A 22,720-nucleotide genomic window follows, 5' to 3' on the forward strand; every position below is an offset into this window, starting at 1 on the left:
TCTTTTATCAATTCAGCGCTCCGCTAATCTTGATTCAGATCAGCCTATACTCCAAGTCCACCCCACAATTTTTTTTTTTGCAATGCCACTCTTCTACATGTTGTCTCTTTCACGAATTTCTTTTTCTTTATAAAATAAAACTTACGCCACACTTTTGGTTTCTGTGTTGTTATGTTTTACTGTGGAAACACTCCTATTGATGCCACGCACTCGATCGAGCGAAGTGAGTTGGTCAAACTCACTCCAAGCCAAGTGTGTTCCTCAGGAAGGAGTCGTGTGGCACAGTACAGAAATGACACTAAGGGCGAAGTGCACTCGCTTGTAGTGACACTAAAGTAGCCCGTCTGACAGGGGTATAAAACGGCCTATTAAAAGCCCTCTTCTCGGCGAACAGTTTGGTTGTCGCCGCCTGGTGGAAGCTTTTCACAACCAGGAGTGAGGATACCTCAACTTCCTTTGCTGGCGCAAGCACGTGCAATTCCAAGTTTTATGCACCGTGAAAATTGAAACATAATCGCGTGGATAAACTTGCACTACTCCATAGTGAGGACAACATAAACGTCCCAAGCCAGCTTCTTACCTCAAATTAACCAACCTACTGAAAACCGATATCTAACTATCATTCACCAAGCCTTCGTAGGACAGAAGTGGGAACTGTAATAATAGTCACAAAATGGTTAATAATAATATGAAAAACAACGAAAATACGCAGGACGTGTTGCGAGTTCTGAGACATTTACTATACACTCTAAAAAAAGCCCGTGAGTCTGCTTTCCCGCACAACACTCGGAGAGCCAATCACCGCAACTTACGGAGGCAGCTCAGCGAATGACAATACCGAAACATACGTTTAGACCAAAAAACGCAGTCTCAGTTGTGACATTAAGCAATGCAAGCATGACGTTTTGCATCACAACTCAGACTGTGTTTTTTGGTCTAAACATATGTTTCGGCATCGTCATTCGCTGAGCTGCCTGCGTAAGTTGCGGTGATTGGCTCTCCGAGTGTTGCTCGTGAAAGTAGACGCACAGACATATTTTAGAGCGTATCACTCCGCAGCCAGTGAAATTGAGGCATCACCCGATAAGAACTCAAAAGAACGGAGAGAGAAGCACGAATCAATATAACCACGCCTTGCGTCGTTTCTTTAGCCGTGTGGGACATTCGTCACTAAAGGACAACTCAAGAAAAAAAAAGCGGTTTATCACATTTGCATTTTCTCGCTTCGTCAGTAATTCTTCGGCGTCTTTATCAACTAATGCTGCAATCTCATTGGCTGCGGAAACGTTAATGAGATGCCGAGAACTCACCACGCCCCGGGGTTCCATCTTATCTGTCGGCGACCGTAGCACGGTGCTCGACCGACCATTTCAATTCCCTTTTCCGTGTCCCAACATGGAACTCTCGAGCCACTCCCCGCAGCTTTCAAAGTCCGCTGGACCCAAAGGAGAGAGAGAGAGAGAAAATATCCAACGCAGCAAACAATAAGCGACGCCTCCCCGAGCCACAAGGCCAAAGCTCGCTCTTCTAATCAGCAACGGAATGGCATTAATCCATTATTCGCAACGCCGGTGCACCGCCCGTCATGTTGACGACTGCCGAGGCCCGAAAGAGGGGGGGGGGGGGGGGGGGGGGAGGGGGGGTAATTAACAAGGCAGCCGTACCCCCGTTTTACCTCTGAATGGACCGCGGAGGACACGAATGCCATCCAAGTCCTTGTCACGCGACCAATCTTGTACAAGTTACTAAAAGGAGGTAATCGATTACAATTACAATTACCCTCGCTTAAAAAGTATTCAATTAGACTAGTTGATTACTTGGGACGAAAAGTAATTATCGGTTACTGGAAGAAAATAAACTGCCACTTCTCCGATCACTTCAGGTTTTCGATATCCGATTACTTCAGGGGCCCTAAACTGGGTAAGAACAAAGTTGGAGCCGAAAGTTCGCGGAGCGTGACGATTGGACGACGGCGAAAAAAGCGCCAAGTCATCGTCGTGATAGGCCAATCGGATCGCTCCGTTAACTTTGGCCCCAACTTTGTGTTTGAAGAGTTTAGAGCCCCAGGTTTTCAAAACGAGAAAGTTTTCTGCCGGTTGAAAAAACGGGACTTCCGTACTTTTTTCAAATTAATTTTGGATGAAGAATTACTGAACTGTGAACTACTTGTGTTCTTAATATAACAATTTTGGTAATGGCCCCTTCTGTTGGAGATTTAAGGCTCGAGGATTCCTTGGTGGGAAACGAGCAAAAGCCGCCGTTAGCAACGAAAGGGAAAGTAACGATTACAAGAATTACAAGAAACGAGAAGTAACGATTACAAGTAACTCTAGTGCTTCCAAAAGTTATCGAATTACTTCCTAATAAATGTAATCAAATCAGTAATTAATTACTACAAAAAGTAATCGATTCCAAGCAATTTGATTAGTTGTAATGAGTGCCGTTCAAGTCCGCACGTGACCTTAGGATTCCCTCGGTTAAAAGCATCGCGAGAAAAAAGTACGTTAATTTTTCTGCTTTCATGAAACGAAAGACAGTATATTTTAAAGTATATGCCTAGAATACTTTAAATTATCGGCAGTATACTTGAATCTACTTGTAGTGTACTTCGTATTTTGGCGATGCACTCCAAGTAATTTGAAGCGTCTGTACGTGCCCGCAAAGCAACTGGGTGAGCATGGAGAAAGCTCGGCCAATGACAATGTTAAAAATATGTAAAAACCAAAAAAAAAAACACACACACACACAAAAAAAAAAACAGTCTGAGTATGAGCATGACGCGAGCGCATGATACATCGTGCGGACGATCAGACGAATGAGGAGCTTGTACTACTAAACCTCTATGTTTATTATACTATTCGTAAAGAAAAAAAAAAAGGCTTATTTATAGACGTTTGCCAGCCGTCGCGCTTCGAGAGCTAGTCTGGCCACCGTGGACGGAAAACGCTTCGTTTGGGCGCCAGTCTGGAAACCGTGGGTCCGCGTCAGCAGTGATTGACTATCAGACGATCTAAATACTCACGCCAGCAGCAACATGGCGGCGCCCAGAGGCCGTACTTGCGAACGTCTATACATTGCAAAGTGTTTCATCAAAGTACAAAATCGGTTACACGCGGCTCTGGCGTCACGCCGCTGCAGCGGTGGCGCTGCTGTCCACTTGGCGCGGACGCAGACGCTTTAGTTCGCGCTGGAGCCACTAAACGAGCTGCGCTTAGAGTATCGGCTCTCCGTTCCCCGGCATTGTTGTGGGCGCCGCCATTTTGGTGCTTGTGCAGAGCAGACGCAACAGCCAATTGTCATGATTCAAAAGTGCGACTCCCTCAGCATTTGATTCCGTGTTAGGAAGCTCATGTAGCTTTAGAAGCTCATGTAGCTGTAGAAGCTTTGCTCTGCCGCGCACTATTTAAACATTTGTGGAGGACGGAAAAGCGTCTCGTGTGATTTCAGATCAAGCTTCAGATAAATGGCAACCATGATTTTAAGACACAATATGGCCAAGTATCGTTACTCTGAAGCGTAGCTTATTTAGTGGCACTAGTATAGAATAAAGGAGGCTACGCTCAAACACGAGTATCGTGCACGCGAGGGATCTTTGACAGGCTCGCGATCGCTCGTGCTTACTTCACGAGCGCCGAGCGACTAAAACGCCCGCCGAAGGTACCCTCGCGAACAATGCTGCGCGTGTTGGAGGCTCGTCGCTGTCGTCTGTTTCTGTTCGTCGCTCTAGTGGGACTCGCCTATTAGCGTATTACCTTATAACAACGCATAAAGTTGGGCGAGCTGATTTGACATCATGAAAGGGGAACAGCGCGAAAGGAAACGAGGGACCATTAAGTAGAAGAGGCAACGACACACGCGGCGTCCTTATACTCTACGAGTCACGAGGTAGCTTCATAGCGCTGGATTGGCTGGAATGGCTCGGTAGCGTCCGCGGCAGTCCACCGTAAACCGGAATAAAATATAGGAAGCGAGAGAGACAGAACCGGGAAGCAGGGGGGAGAGAGAAAGGCAGGGAAAGGCCATTCCCTTAAATTAGAAAGCTGCTGGTCGAGACCCCCCCCAAAAAAACAAAGAAAATAAAGAGAGGCCCAGTGCTGTTGCCGCTGCTGCAGCGTGCATGCGACCGCCGCGGCGCGCTGCGGGCGGCGTACGCACTAACGATCCACCCACACGAGTCGTCCCATTTGCCCGAGTAACTCTGCCCTCTCCCGGGAGGAGTCCGGCGCTGCTCCCTGCGTCCTTTTGGCCGCCCTAATGAATTGCAACTGCGGGCGGCTGGACGCTGTAACGCAGACCCCGAGCGCGCGCCCGGGGTCTGCGTTTCGGAGGTTTTTCTTTTCGTGTTCCACGTACAGCCCAGCGGGAGCGGCGGTAGATTGTAGATCGCGAGTGCGGTTGGCGGCACAGCGGGGGTTTGCGGCTACCGAAAAACATTGACGTCGTACGCTGCCCCGCGGGGCTCGAAAAAGTCGAAATTGTAACCTAACAAAAATAATAAATGGAATCAGATTGAACTTAAACGTGCGGGTTCTGTATCTGCACGTTTCTTAAAATTCCAAATGCCGTATGTAAAAAAAAGGCAATTTTGTTTTAAAGTTTTATATTGCGCGGAATGCGGTGTTTTTAAAGTTAGCGATCGTTTCGATTTGTTTACAGCACCCCGCACGTCAGGTGATGTTATGGTGTCAAATGTCGTGACGTCACGCGAAAACGCGACGTTACTCTCGTTTCGTGATTTCAGGTCATCTATACCGTCACAGTGCCATATGACATGATGCCGGGTGACGTCATGTGCCATTAGATATGCCCGGACGTACAGATTTCCGAGAGTATAGGGCCTTTCGGACAAAACAATCCATACTTAAGCACAGACACACACGCACACACACACACGCACCCGTGTACGTGAAAAAAGCGTAAGCGCATTTCCTGTGACGCGCTTTTAATTGAATTTAAGACGCCTACGTGACTTCAGATAAAGCCATGTTTGTAAACGATGTGAACGTTACGAGGGAGACAACGCCAAACAGATCGAAAATAGGCTAATTTGTATAAAAAGAAAAAAAAGAAATAGCAGATATCGATTGCTACGCGTGTATAGCCGTCCGCGCACGCTTCGGCGCCATAACTCTGAATCAACTTCGACGAGAATGAGTCCCTGCATGTTGCCACTGAAAGGATGAGAACGACAGGGAGGTTCTTCCCACCTCCGCGCGGGACCTTCGATGACGCTTTCGGCCTCTCGTGAGCTTCGAGGGTGCACGCGCGGCCAAAGCACGGTAGAAGGCAACGTGTTTCGAAGGAGACACCACGTGATTCTTTGTTCCGTCGGTGACCGCGGTGCAACGTGCCCACGAAGGTCGTGCGCCCCGACGGAAAAAGTGCGGAAAGATGACGAAAGCGCGCGGCATTTCGTTTCGTATTCGTAGTAAAGTAACTGGATATGCGGTAGGAAAGTAGCGCCAAGCTCGCCCGTATAGCCGCCATTTTGGTTCGTGGAATGATTAGTTTTTTTTCCTTTTCGCGGAATGATTAGCTTTTCCGAGATTTTGCGATCTGTACACCGGCGAAAAAAGCGCGCATCTTCTTTGCACCGCCACGAGACGCGGCGTCAGTGCCTGGCGGCACTGAAAAATAATTTCCCCGTCTCGCAATACATAATTAAGGACAACAATGCCGTTATAAGAGATACATTTAGAGATATGCAGCACGTGTAAGTAGATTGCGCGCACAATGCCAAAGCCGCTTCTGTTGGCGAGGAACGCCTTCAGGACGATGTCAATTTTGGCGCACCTGGTTCAGAACGGACCTTCTCGAAATTTCGAAGATTTGAACGAACCGAAGCGGTGATTGTCATGGCAACTGAAACCAAACCAGCAAATCCCCTTGACGAGGTTTCGTCGTCTGCATATTAGTCTCTCTTTGTGTCGGTCTAGCAGGCAAGGAATGCAATGGCGCCGTACTTTCCCAAGATCCAGGGACTTTAGTTTGTAGGAAGCTGCACGCGACAGTGTGGTACCAAACATGGAAGTTCTCTCAGGCCGAACCTATTTACATGGCCTGTTGGACAACAGGTCGGTGCGTGCGCAATTCTAGATATGCAGCTTTGTGGGAGCTGCACGTCTATTGCCGTAACCTTACTGGTTGCGCACCGGTATCAAGATATATTTGTGACCCCGCAACGCACGACGTTCCAAGGCTTCCGTGGATATAGTCACGGAGCGGAATCGACTTCAGCGTCCCGCGCGCTTTGAAATACGCCGACCACACGCCCCCACGCTTCGGGGTTCTCTTTCTGAGGCGGTTTGTGAGACGCGTGACAAACCACGTGACTTGAGCAGCTATTTCCGTTGCGCGGAGCCTAGTGCAAACATGTACGTTTGTGGAGCTCTTTAAATACCCCATCACGCAACGAAACGCGTGGGAAGGAACAAGCCCTGAATGGTATTGAAACGCCGATTTAAACCCGGAAAGTGCGTCTTATATTTCGCCCATAAAGTATGGGACGTCAGCGTTGCGGTCTCGTCCAGATGCCACACTCGCCTAAAGAAAGATTTTTTTTTTGTAGTACATACATATATATATATGTATATATATTTTACAGAGTACGTTTCATAACATCTAGCAGAGCCGAAAAACAGGGGACATCGCTCAAAACAGAAAAATCGTGGTTACGAGGGCATCTTTTGAGACAGAAGTGACCGCTGAATGAGGTTGTCTGCGTCGGTGGCTTCGCGAGGATTTCGTTTGCGGTGCAACCAACGCAAAGAAGCCTCAACTGCGTCTAATGCGACCGACCAATCGCGAAACAAGAAAGTGCCCGGCTATTTAAAAAAAAAAAAAAATTCTGCACAGCGGATTAAGAAAGAAAATCAGAAATGACTACGCGTGTTTTTTTCTCTACGAGCAGGCGCAACAGCCCCTAGAAAGCCGCAGTGCTGAATTTTATAAGTCACCTATACTTCGTCTCACGCTACGATGAACTAAAGGCAAAAGCTACGGACCGCCAGACCCAATCACGATCCACTTAGAAATTGTGCGGTATTTCGCTTCGACGCACGTATCGGTGCCCGCGTCTCGGATCATTGATGAGGGGACGGGTAGCCAGTGGTTCGAATCGAAGAGCACCGAGTGACTCAACAATTTTACACTGCAAAGAAAGCCATGACATATAGGCTCTTTGCAGCGTTGAAGCTATAGAAATGATGCGACGCTTTTGGATTCGAGCATTATTCGTCCACCCCCAATCAATGGTAAGTGTGTCATAGTATACCGTGGAACGTGATTGCACCTGGCGGCCCATGGCTTTGGCCTTTAGTCCATCGTAGGATGAGACAAAGTATAAAGAAAGCAAACCCGGAACCAGCATGTAAGATAAATGTATACAAAAAAAAAAAAAAAATAGACCGCTCTCCACGTGGTGAATGATGTTAATTGGGGCGAAACTCTGGTGGTGCTGATGATACTGATTTTATTGTTCATAGATAGTGCTGATGGTGCTGAATTTTGTTTACTGCTCATAAGTAATGCTGAGTTCCGGGTTGCGTTTCGACTTCATTATTACTGCTTTATGGTCGGTGAAATGCAGAGCCAGTGGTTCTTCTAGCGGATCAGCTTGGATCCGCTAGAAGCCGTGGGAACACATCTCCACCGCTTAAGTCAACGGTCCATGTCAGAAAGAGAATGTGTGGTATGGAACGTGGTTATATACGCATTTGAGCATATGACCGCAGCGCCCTCTCCTCTATAAACGTTGAGCCAATGCGTGCAAAGTTTAACGCGATTATATACGCATTTGACCGCAGCGCCCTCTCCTGTATAGACGTTGAGCGGCTACATGCAACGTTTCATCCATGACATCCACATCTCTTGAGTTACTACCACATCTCAGAGCCCCCTACTCGTCCCGCAGTCGTGGCCGTGTGTTTAAGGCGATGGACTACAAATCCATTGGAATCTCCCCGCACAGGTTCGAATCCTGTCGACTGCGCAAACATTTTTGTCTTTTTACGTGAGCACGGACGCCGGCCGGCCGGACGGACAGACAAGGCTCGACCATAAGGAGCTTCTCGCCCCTAAAACGCCCGTGCGTCTACTTTCCCACACAACACACGGACAGCCAATCACCGCAACTTACGAAAGAAGCTCAGCGAATGACGATGCCAAAACAAAAATGACAGCTGTTTAAACCTGTATGCTCTATCGAGTTATAAATCCTGGTAAGCTCAGTTGGCAGGGCGCTCCACCGGAAATGGAGAGGTACCTGGTTCAATACCAGGACCACGCGGATTTTTTTCAGTCAGGCGAAAGTCACCTACAGCTCTGTTTGGAGATTTGTGTTAGTCATTACAGAGAAGATGCAAGCGAGCTGGTGATTTTTCAACATCGTAAAACCCGACACGTAGGACAAAAGGAGAAGAAAAAAGGGGACAACAGAGGCACAGGCTTGTCCTTTGTCCTACTTGGTCCGTGTCCCTAGGGATTATTATCGTTCCGTTTAATGGGAACAGCGAAAAAAAAAAAGAATAGACGTAGGACCACGACAACGAAACACACAGACAGTGCGCTGTCCGTGTGTGATCACGTCGTCCTGGTCCTACGTCTTTCTTTACACTGTTCCCGCCAAACAGTATGTATCACCAACAAGCCCAACTACATGCATTATTACCCTTACTGGCGCAGGTCTCTAGGCGGAAAGAAAAGAGAAAAACAAAAATGCACGGGGGCGAGAACGAGAGTGCATCAGTAGAAACAAAACATAAATGACAAATTAAAAATGAGGATATTGAATCTCTATGACAAAGCTAAAGTGTACTACATGGTCTGCATTCTTTTTCAATAAAAAAAAAATTATTGAATTAAGGAAGCTACCTAAGATGTAGTGTGGGTCCGTGGGGCGCGCGGCCGGCTGCCAAAAGCGTTCGGAAACACCAAAAACAACAACAAAAAGTGGCAAAAGCGGACGACAAAGCGACGCCGTAACGCTTCGAAAAGATACAAGCAGTTTTCACAAGCTATACAAGTAACAAATCAAAACCGTCACGGAGGAACTTGCGAGGAAGCGCAAGACTGGACGTGGACGTCCGCTGCTTTGCTCACAAAACCATATTGTGCATGCGGCGGCTTGATTGATAAATCAAAGTGCAGTTGCAATTATTTTTTTAACGGTTTACACAAAAGAGTAAGACTTATTTATTGGTAAATTTAGCAACGAAACAGGGTTGGGCAGTATCGCGATACAAATGTATCGCGATAGTATTTCAGGAATACATTTCGTATCTGTATTTCTGTATCGCGAACATTTTTTTCACTAGAATCTGTGTTTCTGTATCGAAATACATTTTGAACGTTCCTTTGTATCGCGATACAATCAAGGTGAAATGTATTTCGTTACATTTCTTGAAAAATACTCCCCCCCCCCTCCCTCCCTCCCTCCCTCCCTCCCTCCCTCCCTCCCTCCCTCCCTCCCTCCCTCCCTCCCTCCCTCCCTCCCTCCCTCCCTCCCTCCCCCCCCCCCCCCACCCTCCCTGGAAAGAAAAAATCCGAACGCTTTTTTTTTTTTTTACTTTTGAGGGCAGCAGGGTCAAGGAGATGCTGGGGCATTGTTACCATGCTGACCAAGGTTCCTTCCGATTCTCAAAACTATTTTTCTATGCGTCCTCTTCTCTCTTCCGAGAACTGTTGTGCAGTCGGGGACTCGAACCAGGCGGCGTGCCAGGAGTGGAGTCAGAGCATCTTGTGCCGCAGGTCCTTACGTAGGGGTTTCTTGAGTCATTGTTTGCGGGCATCCAAAGCCCGCTGCTAACCGTCTCTCTTGCCTTAGCGTACACAGCACACCCAGCCGGCAAAGCTGAGTCACAGTCCGTTGCAGCACGAGCCTGGCGGTGGTTGACTTGAAATAGTAGGATACCGTTAACTCGCGCATTGAAGTTCAACAGACATTCGAATGCGTCTGCGGCTGCGCCCGTAATATTGCACGGCTCCAGGGTACGTCATCAGCCGACGTGAAAGTGACCCGCTGCTCTGGTGATCCGAAACCCAAAAAGGAGGTCAGACGTGGCCTCGCTGTGCCGACCCAGACTTAGTACACCTGCGACTCGTCTCGAGCACGCTGTTTCTCGGAAAGCTCGCACCCCTGCCGGCAATATCAGGTCGCAATTCACGAGGTCTCTATTTGGAGTATGCAAGGCGAAACTTGATGACTGCAATCCATGCGTCGGTGGCGGAGGGTCAGCAGGGAGGACCTTAACAACAGGGATGCCACCGTATCGTTTTTTCAACCGTAAGAGAAGACACGTGTTCCAGGATGCTTCAGGTGGTCCACATGCATTCTCGAAAATCCTGCACGATCTTTAACGAGGTAACCTACAACGAAAGTATGTATTGCCCTTTCATACAGCAGCGTGTTAAAGTCTCATGTTCTAGGCCACACCTACAGGTAAAGAATACCAGTTCATTCCACCGTGACGTCATGTGATAAATGTTGACAGGGACGTCCTTATTTGACAGGGGCGTGGTGACGTTTCGATGGGATTTAGGATCACAGCGAATTTATTTAGAGGTCAAAGTGTTTTCGCATCCCTCGTCAGACAGACAGGATGTCAGGGAAGGGACCACGGTCAGTCCTTGATGGAACGTTTTTCGGAGCCCATTGGAGACTCCTCGTCGTCCGAAATCACTACCTTCAAGGCGAAGTGCCAAGCCTACGGGAAAGTAGTTTCAGGATCGAAAACTTCCAACTCCAAGCTTCATCTAATATGGTCCCAAGTAAATTTGAAAAATATATTGCAGTATCAGTATTTCTGTATTTGTATTTCTACCCTCCTTAAAATGTATTCCTGTATTTGTATTTCCAAATACTTTTTCCCTCTATTTAAAATGTATTTCCGATACGTATCGCGACACACTTTTACTGATATATTTCAGTACCAGCATGTTAGCTACAATTTTAAAGTATCCCAGTATTTGTATTTACAAATACATTTATGAGTATTTCTGCCCAACCCTGCAACGAAAGTACGCGTTACACCTGTGCGTTACCTATTTGTTTTATAATACTTTACAGCCTCCGTATCCTTAACACGTTCATTGTAAAACAACAAAAAAGCCAACCTGTAAAAAAAAAAAAAAAAAAAAACGTTGAATGTTTTTAAGTGAAGCCCTCAATGTCACAGACGTGCAAGCACTCTGTTTGGTCGTTTATTTCTTTTTAGCTCGCAATACTTACAAAGTCAAAAATAAAACTGCTGACGTCATAGGTCCGGACACGCTCCTGCAGGTACCCTGTAGTAGTTTTGGTGGTTTGTTCGTTGGCGTCACTTGACGTTTTAATAATTAATCGCGACTCGCAGATTAAACTCCGTCATGAGAAACATGGAGAATTACATTTTCGCGACAAACAAAAAGGCGCCCCCACATGTCAACATCACGTCTCAAAGGGTTCGTTATTAAGCGATTTCTCAATTTCAAGTAATGTCAAAATAAAGGAAGAAAAATTAACGATAAGTTCAACCATTTTTACCCGGGAAGGGGGGGGGGGGGCGGGTATGGTTGATGCGATAAGCTTGAACCATACCCTAAAAAGAGCACGCACCGTAAGACTATCAAGAAGTCTGCTAAGGGAGCCGACATTGCCCAATCTTCGACGCAGCCCCCAACCCACTTTTTTTTTTTCCTCAATTTTTTTTTACTGTATTTAGAAAAGAAAATAGCCATTGTTTGATGATTGACGGTCCTCAGCGGGTCACAGCAACCTAAAATCTAATTAACGCCCGTCACCGTCGTCTCACTCCCATTTTTACTTAAAGAAAGGCGACTGCCGTCAATGAGAAGAAAACAAAAACACGATGACGTTTCACTTTTTTGTTTTCTTTCATACGTTTTGTTTCGGGAGTTGACTTTGCACATCTAGGTGATCCTTCATTCCCCCCCCCCCCCCCCCTTTCCCCTACGTCACTTGCTTCTCCTTTTAGGGTGATCCAGCGACTCGATCTTTTTTCTTTCTTTTCTGCTTTCTGTCCCTCGTGGACTTGACCGACAGCTCATAAGGCAGAGGGGAAGAAAAGTCTGGGTGCATAAACTCGGCAGCGAAAAAAACAAAACAAAAAAACTACAAGCAATCGAAAACGTCTAGGGAAGTGAAGAAGGGAAACCCGCAGTGTACGCTGGGCTTCTTGGGATGGGGACGGAGGGGATGGAGGGAAACCAATGGAAGGCCCCCCCTCAATGTCGGGATCCGCAATTTCGGGATGCGGCCGACGCATCAATCCTGCGCCCGCGATTGATCGAATACCCAATCGGACGCAGAAAATGATCGCCTGCGCCGTTTGCCCCTCTCCTTTTTTCTTCATCGATACCCTTTCCCTGCCTCTCCCGTTTCGTTGTAGTTTCTTGCCGGCTTTGCCTCCCAGACTGCGTCTTTTTCTCCCCTTTTTCCCGCCTTTTCCCCATTCCAGGTGCCCTTTCAACGCGCATCTTCTTCTCATTATCCCCTCTTCTTTTCTTCCCCATGCCTCTTCTGCGTTAGCCATCCTATCCATATTTACTGCCTCCTCATCTTACATCTTGTTTTTCGTTTCGACCTATACCTTCCCCTAGCTCCCCATATCATTTCCCCTTCGAGTCTTGCGGCAGTTTCGTTGCTGTTTTCCTATACCTTCGAGTTTTTTCCTTGCTTCCACATACTTCCGAGTTTTTCCCTTATAGCTTCCCGAAATTTTGCTATGCGTGCACCAATCTCCCCTTACGGCGGGCGGCAGCGGACTGTACCAGCCAATCAAGCACCGCGAATATATCACGTGACACCACGGTTCGAGCGTGGCGGAACGCCTCCCGATGGTCATGTGACACTCAAACGGCATTGGATTGGCTCGGATGGCTCGAGGAACCCACTGCGGTTCATTATAGGCTAATCATTGTCATCATCATATATATTTTGTCTTTACCATCTTCTTGGCTATATTTTTGTCTCGCTCTCTATATTCTTTTGTCTTCGAGCCTCGCTGTAGTTTCTCGCTCGCGTGCCCATATTCGCGGGGGGAAGTTTGGGGATCGCCGCCTGGTGGAATTTTTTCGCAACCCAGAGTGAGAATACTTCAACTTCCTCCGCTGGAGCAAGCAGGCGCAATGCCAAACTCCTATGCACTATAAAAAAAAAAATTAAACATAGCCGCGTGGGCAGCACGTACACTACCCAGAGTGAGGAAAACAGAAGCACCCCTCGCGAGCTTCTCGTCGCGAATACCTTTGAGCGTTTTAGTTGTTCGGACTTTTGCTACACTCATCGAAAGCTTACCAAGAATCTTGTTATCACTTTGCGGCCAATGAGACTGCAGATTAACCGATAAGAACGCTAAAAAACGAATGACGGAGAAGTGTAAACACGATATGTCACACCCTACGTTTCTTAAAGTGTCAGTTCCTATAGTTTTTTTTTCTTCCCCTACGTTTCAGATATCCTTCGTTACGTCTCTTCCTCACCCCATATCCCTAGCGTCTTTTTTTTTTTTTCGTTTGCCGATTTTTTTTTTTTTGGCATTTTTGTCAGGGTGGGTTCTTCGATAGCCTCATATATAAGAGGAGAGCAAGCGCCTTCCACGCAAGAACCGGTCGCCAAAGCTGAGAGTGAAAGAGAATGACAGAATGTGATAGAAAGAGGGTATAAGGGTGGTGGCGCCCTCGCGAATAATCTGACACTTTCCAAAAATGTTCTTAATTTCGTTGTTAAAACAAAAACGCCTATCTGTTAATGTTTTCATACCTACGACTTACACCCCTCTTTTCCCAGTCCCTCGCCTATCTACCTACCGCTATACTCACCCAAAGAGAAAAGTAAAATGTAAAAAGAACAAACAACAAGAAAAAAAAGCCGTTTTTTTTTTTCACTTCACGGCTAGATAGAAAAAGAAAATAGAGGTGATTGTTCATACGGCCGCTAGGGTTCCCGAGTGGCTCTGCCTTCCAAACAGTTCCGCCCTCGCTCCCTCTTTTACCGCGTCGTGGCCGTCCATTGTTCTGGCGCTAAAGGCCCAAGCTTTCCCCCCCTACATAATATGCTATGATTCCCCTCCACGCACCCCAGTGTAACCTACCCCGTTTTCTTCTAATCTCTCTTCTCTACGGTTTCCGCGTCACGTCTTCGCGTTGCACATTGTGCGCATGTTTGTACGCTCTACTCTTCTTTCAGCCTGGATACCCATTTACTCCACTTCACTCACTCGTTTGACAACACGATTTTTTTTTCTTCTTTTCCATTGATCATTTCTAGCTGCCGCTCCGTGGTTGCTCACAATTCTGGCGTTCCCCGCCGGGAAGAAAGCGTAGGAATTCCGCCCTTTTGTCCGAGGACCCCGCACTGCTGGCCGTTCCCAGACCGAAACGACGTCATCCGTCTTTCAGAGGCAGCAAAACAAGCGGGAAAACATAAAAATAAAGGAAACGGAGGCCTGCAATCAAAGCTCTTGGATTGCCCTCCAATCTTTTAAACACACACACACACATACGCACGCACACACGCACGCATACATACAGAGTGTTTTTCTCTTTTAAAGCTTAACATATTTGTTTTAAGAAACCCGTGAAAGCTACATTTGTGCAGTTTGAACAGGTGAGCTAGACAGCCAAGGAAACATAGTATAGGGGGCTAATCGTAATGATCAGTCGCCTAATAAAATAAGATTTGTCAATTAACTTTTAAATTAGTGAAAATAGACATATGGTTCCAATTAGAAACTTGCTTAGAGTTATCGAAAACCACTGAATAAGTAATTTTTAGAAAGACTTCGAGCGTGTGAGAAGCGTAGTAGTACGCTAAAAAAATATGGAGCGCAGCACATTCGGCGAGACAGCCGAGAGGCGGCCAGCGACGACGTCGTACGCAACGGCGTTGCCAAAACGCGTTTCACTTGGAGGTGGACGAAGCTGCCCGCCTTTACCACTTTTGTTCCGTTTGGAATGGAACGTGCGAGTTGTGTTCTCGTAGTTTCCAAAAATAGCACACAAAAAATTGTTTACCAACTCTTCATTTCAAATTAACGCTCTAAACAAAAACAGCTCCTAACGATCTCGTAGTTCTTAACAAACTTAACCGAGGAACACGACTGAGGCCCGTCCACGGACAATTGTGTCATCGGATATGCAGCTAACACCGTGCCTTTTGTGTAACGTATGAGCAGTATGATGCGAGTCCGTTGCTTCCGCCGTCCAGCGAGCGCGAACATAAGAAGTTGCGATCTATGGGGCGCCTCCGGCGCCACTCACGACGCGACGAACCGCGGCACGAGCCCGGAGTACCACCCACACGACCGGCAACAAGGGCTCGCGGCATCGCGATGGGGCAAACGAGTACCGCGACCGAGCAACGGAGGAGCCGGCGGTTCGGAACCCCCGGGACTGATCGAACCGAGCAACGAGTTGGGCAACTGCAGCGACGTGGCCAATCAATAGCGCTTACTGTATCCCCGGTGGAAAGAGCAGTCCGCGTGCCGGAACACCGGCTAGTTTTTCGCATCTCGTGTTTCGACTGGAACCCCGGGCTTCGTAGATCGACCCTCTCACAGTGGACCGCGGAGATGTACCGAAACAGCGAAAAGGGCACACGCAGCGTCACTGTGTTCCGCGTCGTGGTGTGCGTGGGCGTCGGACTCGCGCTGTGAACTAAATCATCGCGACTACAAATTCTGCCCTTGTCGGTTTTGATATACCGATGAGAAACTTAGCGTCCTGCCGTCGTGTCACAAACCCTGTAAAGCGCGATGCATGTCACAAACCGTGTAAAGAGTCACTGACATCTCAAGAAACGCGAGTCGTGGTGAGCTTCGAGGGAAACACGACTCGTTAGATTGGAAGACAGTCTTTACGTTTTTCTTACATAAAGTTGATGTACCCAATTCGATCTACATTACAGATATAACAAACAGCAACCCCTGCGTCGATTATGTGATGCTTTCCCTCACACATGCTCTTGAAGTGGGGCAGCCAGCTTTACAGGCGGCACGTTCCGGCTCGCGCTTCGCTATACTCTGTTTTGGCAGAACTTGGCGCACGCCAAAGCGTACGACCCCGGCGAGCCAATCAGAGCGTCGCAGCAAGGCACGTGACAACCTACCGTCGCACTGAACTTCGCCCAGTGGAGAGCTGTAACGTGCCTGGCGCCACTGCTCCGATTGACCCAATGAAACCGTAGGTTTCGTTCTGTAGCAAGTTAAGCTAAACTAAGTGCAGCTCCGACGCTGCGCCGATAATTTCGAGTCTGACATCGAAATGAATGAGGTGCAACCCCACAATAATACAGAATTGTTTTTGTTTTTAAGATATCGGATTATTGAATTGTTTTACAAAGTTTCGCGTGAATTCGTGCAACAACCCCTACAATCTGATGCGCATCGGGGTTAGTGGTTGTCCTGCGTCGTCAAATTAACGGGTAAAACTCTACATCAAAGACACGAATGCCCACATGGGAAAGCAAGTCTAAACATTCATGCAAACAATTTGCCTTTATTTGCGATAATCTACTCAGGTGCCTGCCATGCCAGGGAGAAACCCCTAAAGAACGAAATGACGAAACAACCGTAGGGGTTGCAAACAGGGATACTTAAAAAAACAATGAATATTTTCTAACGCAACAGCGTTAAGGAGCTCGTGACGCATAAAAGCCGATTACGGCGTCGGTACGGTCGCCGTGACGGGAAAATCCTGATTGGTCCATAGGGTCATGACGTCACAGCCACATGACACCGCGCGGGAATTTTAAAATGCACATTCCACGTCACCCGTGGAACGTAGCGGTATGTCTCAAATAATTTCACTGTATAAGTTAATTTATTTGCCTTAAAAACGGTTTTTAACAATTTTAGGCGGGATTCGAAATCACGACCCTTCGGTTGGGTTGCGAGACAGACACGCTACTGTCTAGGCTTTGCCCGCTCCCATAACGCTATCGCCTTCCACTCTTAAAGGCAAAACATAAACGTCCTGCTAGTTTTTTTTTTGCTAAGAGCGCATTGATTAAAAGTACCGTCGAAATACTGTCGCGCATGGCGAAGTATCCGGGACCCGAGAAGTTTGAAAAACGTAAAAATTGAATAGCCGTCGTTTATGTTCTTTTTTCTTTTCATTTGTCCCAGCGTCTGGAGCCCTAACATATCAGAAACAGCAACAATAAATAAACATCCTTCTTGGTGCACAATTACCGCCGCATCGTGAATTATTATTCCTTGGGAAGGAAACGATGCAATGCACATGACAGAGAAAACGCAATTTTCTTCGTGAGGAATAATCATTCACGATGTCCTCGAGGTCCTCGAAGCCAGATACCTGACTTCGAGGAAAATTATCGTCCTTTTGTCATTGCATCTTGCCTGTCAATTTTTATTAAAAAAAAACAGGAAAAGAAAAGCGGTTGCTGTACCCTTTTCCGATCTCTGACTTCATTATGAAACGCCCTTCGGCACCTTCAGGTGTCAAAAGGAAGTGAAGAGAGTGAGAAAAGAAAAAGAAAGATAATGAATCGAATCTCCATAACCAAGGCAGACGTGCTGACAGACAGTGCTAATTTAAAGTGATGCGAAGACACAAAAGTAAAACAGTAAAGATTGACTGGGAATTATTAATTGTGCCTTCCTCTCGTGCTTATTTCTTTTACACCCGAAATTCGATATTTCATCGCGCGCAAAAGAATGATGACTTCGCACATAATTTAAAATGTAATCCAACGAACAGCAAAAATCGAAACTCGAGTGTTTTCTTTTTAATGCGTACCATTTACAAAACCAGCTTTTAGCGCTTCCGTGTCGTGAACGACATGATGACGTCACGGTCGTCACGTGACGGATTGACGTCGCATGATGGAGTGACGTCACACGACACTATGACGGCATTGACACTGCGATGTTATGGTGTGACGTTGTAACCAGACGTAACGCCACGTGATACCGTGACGTTAGTGAGAAAGCCGTTAGGATACACCAAAAAGGCAGTCAGTTTTGTTTGTTTCACCCTTAATGCGTACGTCGTAATAGGCGAAAAACCAGCTACACTAAGTGGCTAGAGGACGCAGGTCACGACCAGCCAGTTTCCTTCTCGTAATACAAAACTCGTCTGAAAAACAAAACAAAAGAAACAAAACAAGAAGAAGACAAACGCAGAACGAAGATACGTTCTGGATTCTTGTCGGGGGAAGTCCACTCAATAAGAAGCCCAAACGCAGTGGTCGATACATCGTGGTGGCTACGCGTGTCCCAAAGCGGTTACTTCTTCTTCCAGTTATTGATCTCGCCTAGGAGGAAAGGAAGAGCGTGCCACACCTCCCTCTCCCCGCCCCTTCCACGAGTTCCGGCCCGGGGTCTCGCCGCAGTGCTTTTTCTCTGAACGACGCCCCTGCACTAATTCCAACCCCTAACCTGACAGTGCGGTGGAAGCGAAGTGCTGGTTGGAACTACACTCCTTATCACACCAAGGAAAAAAGGAAAGTTTTGCGCAGTATTCATCCGCTGCGCGAAGTAGTTCCGACACGATTTGGTTGTCGAAGGAAGAAACGACACTCTCGACGTTTGAAACGTGTACGTATTCATAAAAATAGCGTAAAGGTAACATGAAACGCGTCTATGCTTTGCCTACGCGTAAGATTACGGCTGCCATTGCTGACCTTCTTTAGTCTTACCGAGGGGCCGAGCCACTGAACCGGGCGGTGACGAGCCTCCAGAAAGGCCTATACTGGGGAGATGGACGCAGTAGAATATAAAATGGAAATGACCCGTCCTGCTGTGGTAACCATCAGGTGAAGTGAACGGAATAAGGAAACAAAAACTGAAGGTCGGGTATTGGCTGCGCCCATGCACAGCCTGCGGCAAAGCGTCTTTTTATCTTAATTGAACGGATAAAAGGGGACATAGAAACATACAGTGAAAAGTCAAACTTTTCTTTTTATTATTACTATTCTTTTTGAGCTGAATACGAATATAGATATCTGGCGACCCCGCCAAAACCCCAATTCAACCAGTTCGACTTTTTTTTAAATATATTTTCCGAGGAGAAGGACGACAGAAAGTTGGATTTATGTTCAACTTTCGCACGCATTCGCGAAAATCAAAAGAAATGTATCCTCCATATTCCGGCGTAAAAAAATGGCAATATTTCTCGGATATACCGTTTAATCGTTTGACACGAATGAACTAACTAAATCGTTGAGAGCGCGTATCTTTGCTTTTATACTGCGTGAAGACCGGTAACCATTCTACAGTCACCGGTAAGGTAAGAACGGCAGGGAAGGGCTTTAGTTGCTTCGCGTCCAGCGCGAGCTTCCTATACCTTCGACAACGTTTCGGCGCTTCGTGCCCCTCGAGCGCGCTCACGCGGTCGAAGCACGACGGAAGGCACGAACGGCGTGGCGTGCCTTTCGTCGTGCTGGAGGCCGGGCGTTCCAAAGACACGCCCTGGCCTCGAACGCTCTCTCCATGACTGTTTATAAAATAAATTACTTTAGGAATTATGCGTCACTCAACATTCGAAAATGTTGCGCCGAGGTCGGGCAACACTGTCCTCAAGCGGAACTACGCCGAACTCGAGTGAAAGTTCGAAAGTTCGCCGAACCCGTCGAACCTCGGAGTCGACGAAAGTTCCCGACATCCACGGTTCGAACCAGCCGTATACATTTATGTTTAGTCACGTGGTCACGCTTCCGCCTACGCGCGGGCTTAGAAAGGGGTCATGTGACAAAAGGTAGGCGGCTGATTGGTCCAGCGAGTACGTCGCTTCCAGCGCACTGTCGGCTTCTTTTGGGGACAAACCGGAGAAAAGTGAAGGACGGTCGCTCCGGGAGATGTTCGGCGGGCCGAGACCGCGGACGACGTGGCGATGGCGGCGGAAACGGATGAGTGCTTTCTAATGAAAGCGCGCCCGCAATGCGGGGACGAAAGGCGCCTCGTCTCGATACAGATCGCGTCGGAGGGAACTCACGGAAGGGGAGAAAAGAAATGAAGAGGGAGCAAGAGCTCGTGTGGCCGGAAACAATATGAGCGCGCGACGTATCAATTGCTCACCGTCCCATCGCAAATTTCGAATCAACTTGTACTCTGAGCTTATCCATTGGCTGCGATTCTTCTATCGTTCACTGTGATTGGCTGTCTCCGTGCCCTGCCGGAAAGGGAACTCACAGACCTTATTTTGTTTTCTTCTTTAAGTGTAACACCTTCTAGATTAAGTGACAGCTTAAAAAAAGACTCAGCTGCGTGGAGAGTCGAAAGCATCTCATTATTCCTCAACAGCTAATGAGATCGCAGCGCTAGTTCATAAGAACGCCAGAGAACCAATCACGGAGCGAGAAGCTTCGCGATTAGTTCATAATAAGCCACGCCCTTTGTTACTTAAGCTGTGTGACTATACAAACTGCTCCTTCATTAACTTTTTTTATTTGACGAAAATAGACGTATGGTTCCAAATAAAAACTTGCTAAATATTATTTAAAAAAAACTCTACAACATAAGTGAAGTTTAGAGGGACTGCACAGGGGAAGCCCAGTAGTGCGCTAACGATACCAGGCGTGCAACAGGCACAAGGCTGGCGGTGAGAAAACACGGATGATAAGAAGTTGAAAAACCGCACGGCCGTGCACCGGTAGCTTTGCTTCAGCTGCACGCTCCACGGTGCTTCTCGCGTGCTCCGCGGGTTTTTCTAAAATTGATTAATTCGGTGGTTTTTGACGACGCTCATCAACTTACTGATCGAAGCCAAACGTTAAATTTCACAATTTGAAAAAAAAAAATATCAACCGATTTTTGTTAATTAGTCGACAAATTGTGACGACTATGTCCCCCTGGCCATGTAACCCACACGCACAAACACCGTTAATCTAGCTTTCACGACTTTAAAAAAAAAATGAATCTGTAAAGTACGCACACACACACACACAAAAAAAAAAAAAGACATCCCGTATAATGACAGCTCTCAGAGCCCTAGTGTGGAACAACGTAGGGCTTGACATTAAAATCGGATCGGCTTAGAAAACTATGGGCGACCAAAGTAGATTCACTCCCGTTCTAAAAAGACGTCAAGACAGGCAAACAAAAATGTATGATAACTCTATCGATTGAACCCACTAGACCAGATTATATTATTGTTAATTGTTTTCCCTTTGTTACGCAACTCGAATGTCTCAGGCATAAATTCGATTCAATCAAAGTTCTCTCGCACCTCGCGGATTCGGGCTCAGTCGGCGAGCTGCTTCCGACTTTCGGCTTCCTGGTTTTCCTCCCGCATTTCGAGCCCGATTAGGCTTACGGCATCGCAAACGCCATCGAAAAAATCATTTGTTTCTCAACAGTATACGAGGAAGGAGCAAGCTAGGAGGCAAGCTTGAACGTGAGTGTACGCGTTTGCAAGTCCGACCTCAGGGCTCCGCCATCTTGTTCAGTTGGGGTGCGTATGGACGCGTCATAATCCGATTACGAAGCCTAGCTGAGACGCCGTAATCGGATTATGGCCGCGCCCAAGCGCACCCCAACTGAGCAAGATAACGGCGCCCTGAAGTCGGACTCGCAAACGCGTGTAGCCGCGTAGCATGTCGCATGCGATTGTGGCGAGCATGCATATAACCAATAATAACCATCTCGAAGACAAGGCCCGCGGCGTGACGTCACTCTTAGTGGACCCCCGATCCGCCCTTAGCGGCAAAGACGTTGAGCTTCGACGAGAGACGCTGCAAAGCGGGAGACGCGTGCGTCTTGGCGCGGCCGCGGGCTAGCGTCGCGTTTGTTCCAAGACGCGCTGGCTGCGACGCTTACGCGAGCGATAGGTAGCCAGCCACGTGGTTTGCGTACACCATGATGGGACCACCCCGAACAGGTTACGTCAGAATATTGTCAGGGTTGCCTGGTCGCCGGATACGACTAGGCGACAACGAGAAGGTCCTTTCACACGTAATTATTTGAGCTCTAAAAAATTGCGAAACGCGGTGTGTAAAAGACCATTCTGATAATAGTTTCCCGTGCGCCGCCATTTTTGTTCACTGAGCTGTGAAACGCGCACTGAGCAGCCGCAGCTACTCCCTACCACGAACTAATGCGGAAGGCGAGTCGTCTGCTTTTTGCGTAGGAGTTGCAGTGACGTCAGAAAGATGCCGAGCTTTGGTTGGCTCCGATTGAAGGATAGTAAGCAAACCTCAAAACAAGCTGCCTCGAGGTCTACCCACTATCTTTCATTCAGAACCAATCATATATTGGCCTTTTGACGTCACCACAATCTCAGCTAAAGAAGCAGACGAACTTGCAATCCGCATGGAGTCCGCGCACGCGTCCATGCACTGCTGCGGCCCGGTCATTTTTTAGCAGGCGTTACAAGCTCCGTAAACGTGTATGCCCAGGAGCTCACAATCATTTCACGTGAAGAGTAATTGATTTGTTTAAATTTTCGCGTCGCGATTCCCTAGAAGCCGAATATCGGTGAAATGTTTGCGCCGTTTACGCGTTTTATCATTTTCGACGAACAGCCGGTTTGCACTTCGTTTTCGTAAGTTCCGCACGTCCCCTCCAAAAAACGCAAACGCGAAAAGCGATGATTTTTTTTTTGTTGCAAATTTGTACACGGGAGAGCACGCGCGGGGGAAAGGTTTGAAGGGCTGTTTTTTAGAGTCACCGACAGTCTCAGAAACCCGGGGAGGGACGATCCCCGTGAGCCTTGTCAGCGCTCGGCAGTAAGCGACGTCGAAGTTTTAGTCGATAAGAACGCC

The 22,720-nt window shown here is 47.5% G+C and overlaps 1 protein-coding gene and 1 non-coding gene across 2 annotated transcripts in view; one reads left to right on the forward strand and one right to left on the reverse strand.

The window, feature by feature from the left end:
- LOC8054067 (cGMP-inhibited 3',5'-cyclic phosphodiesterase A) overlaps window positions 1–22,720 on the reverse strand; it is a 376,215-nt gene that overhangs the window by 157,157 nt on the left and 196,338 nt on the right. The gene's annotated exons all lie outside the window — the stretch shown is intronic.
- Trnac-aca lies at window positions 7,909–7,990 on the forward strand. Its single transcript has one exon. It is a non-coding gene; the product is annotated as a tRNA-Cys (tRNA).

The sequence above is a fragment of the Ixodes scapularis genome, unplaced genomic scaffold (assembly GCF_016920785.2).
Source record: "Ixodes scapularis isolate PalLabHiFi unplaced genomic scaffold, ASM1692078v2 PGA_scaffold4__175_contigs__length_147842914, whole genome shotgun sequence".
Classification (NCBI taxonomy): Eukaryota; Metazoa; Arthropoda; class Arachnida; order Ixodida; family Ixodidae; genus Ixodes; species Ixodes scapularis.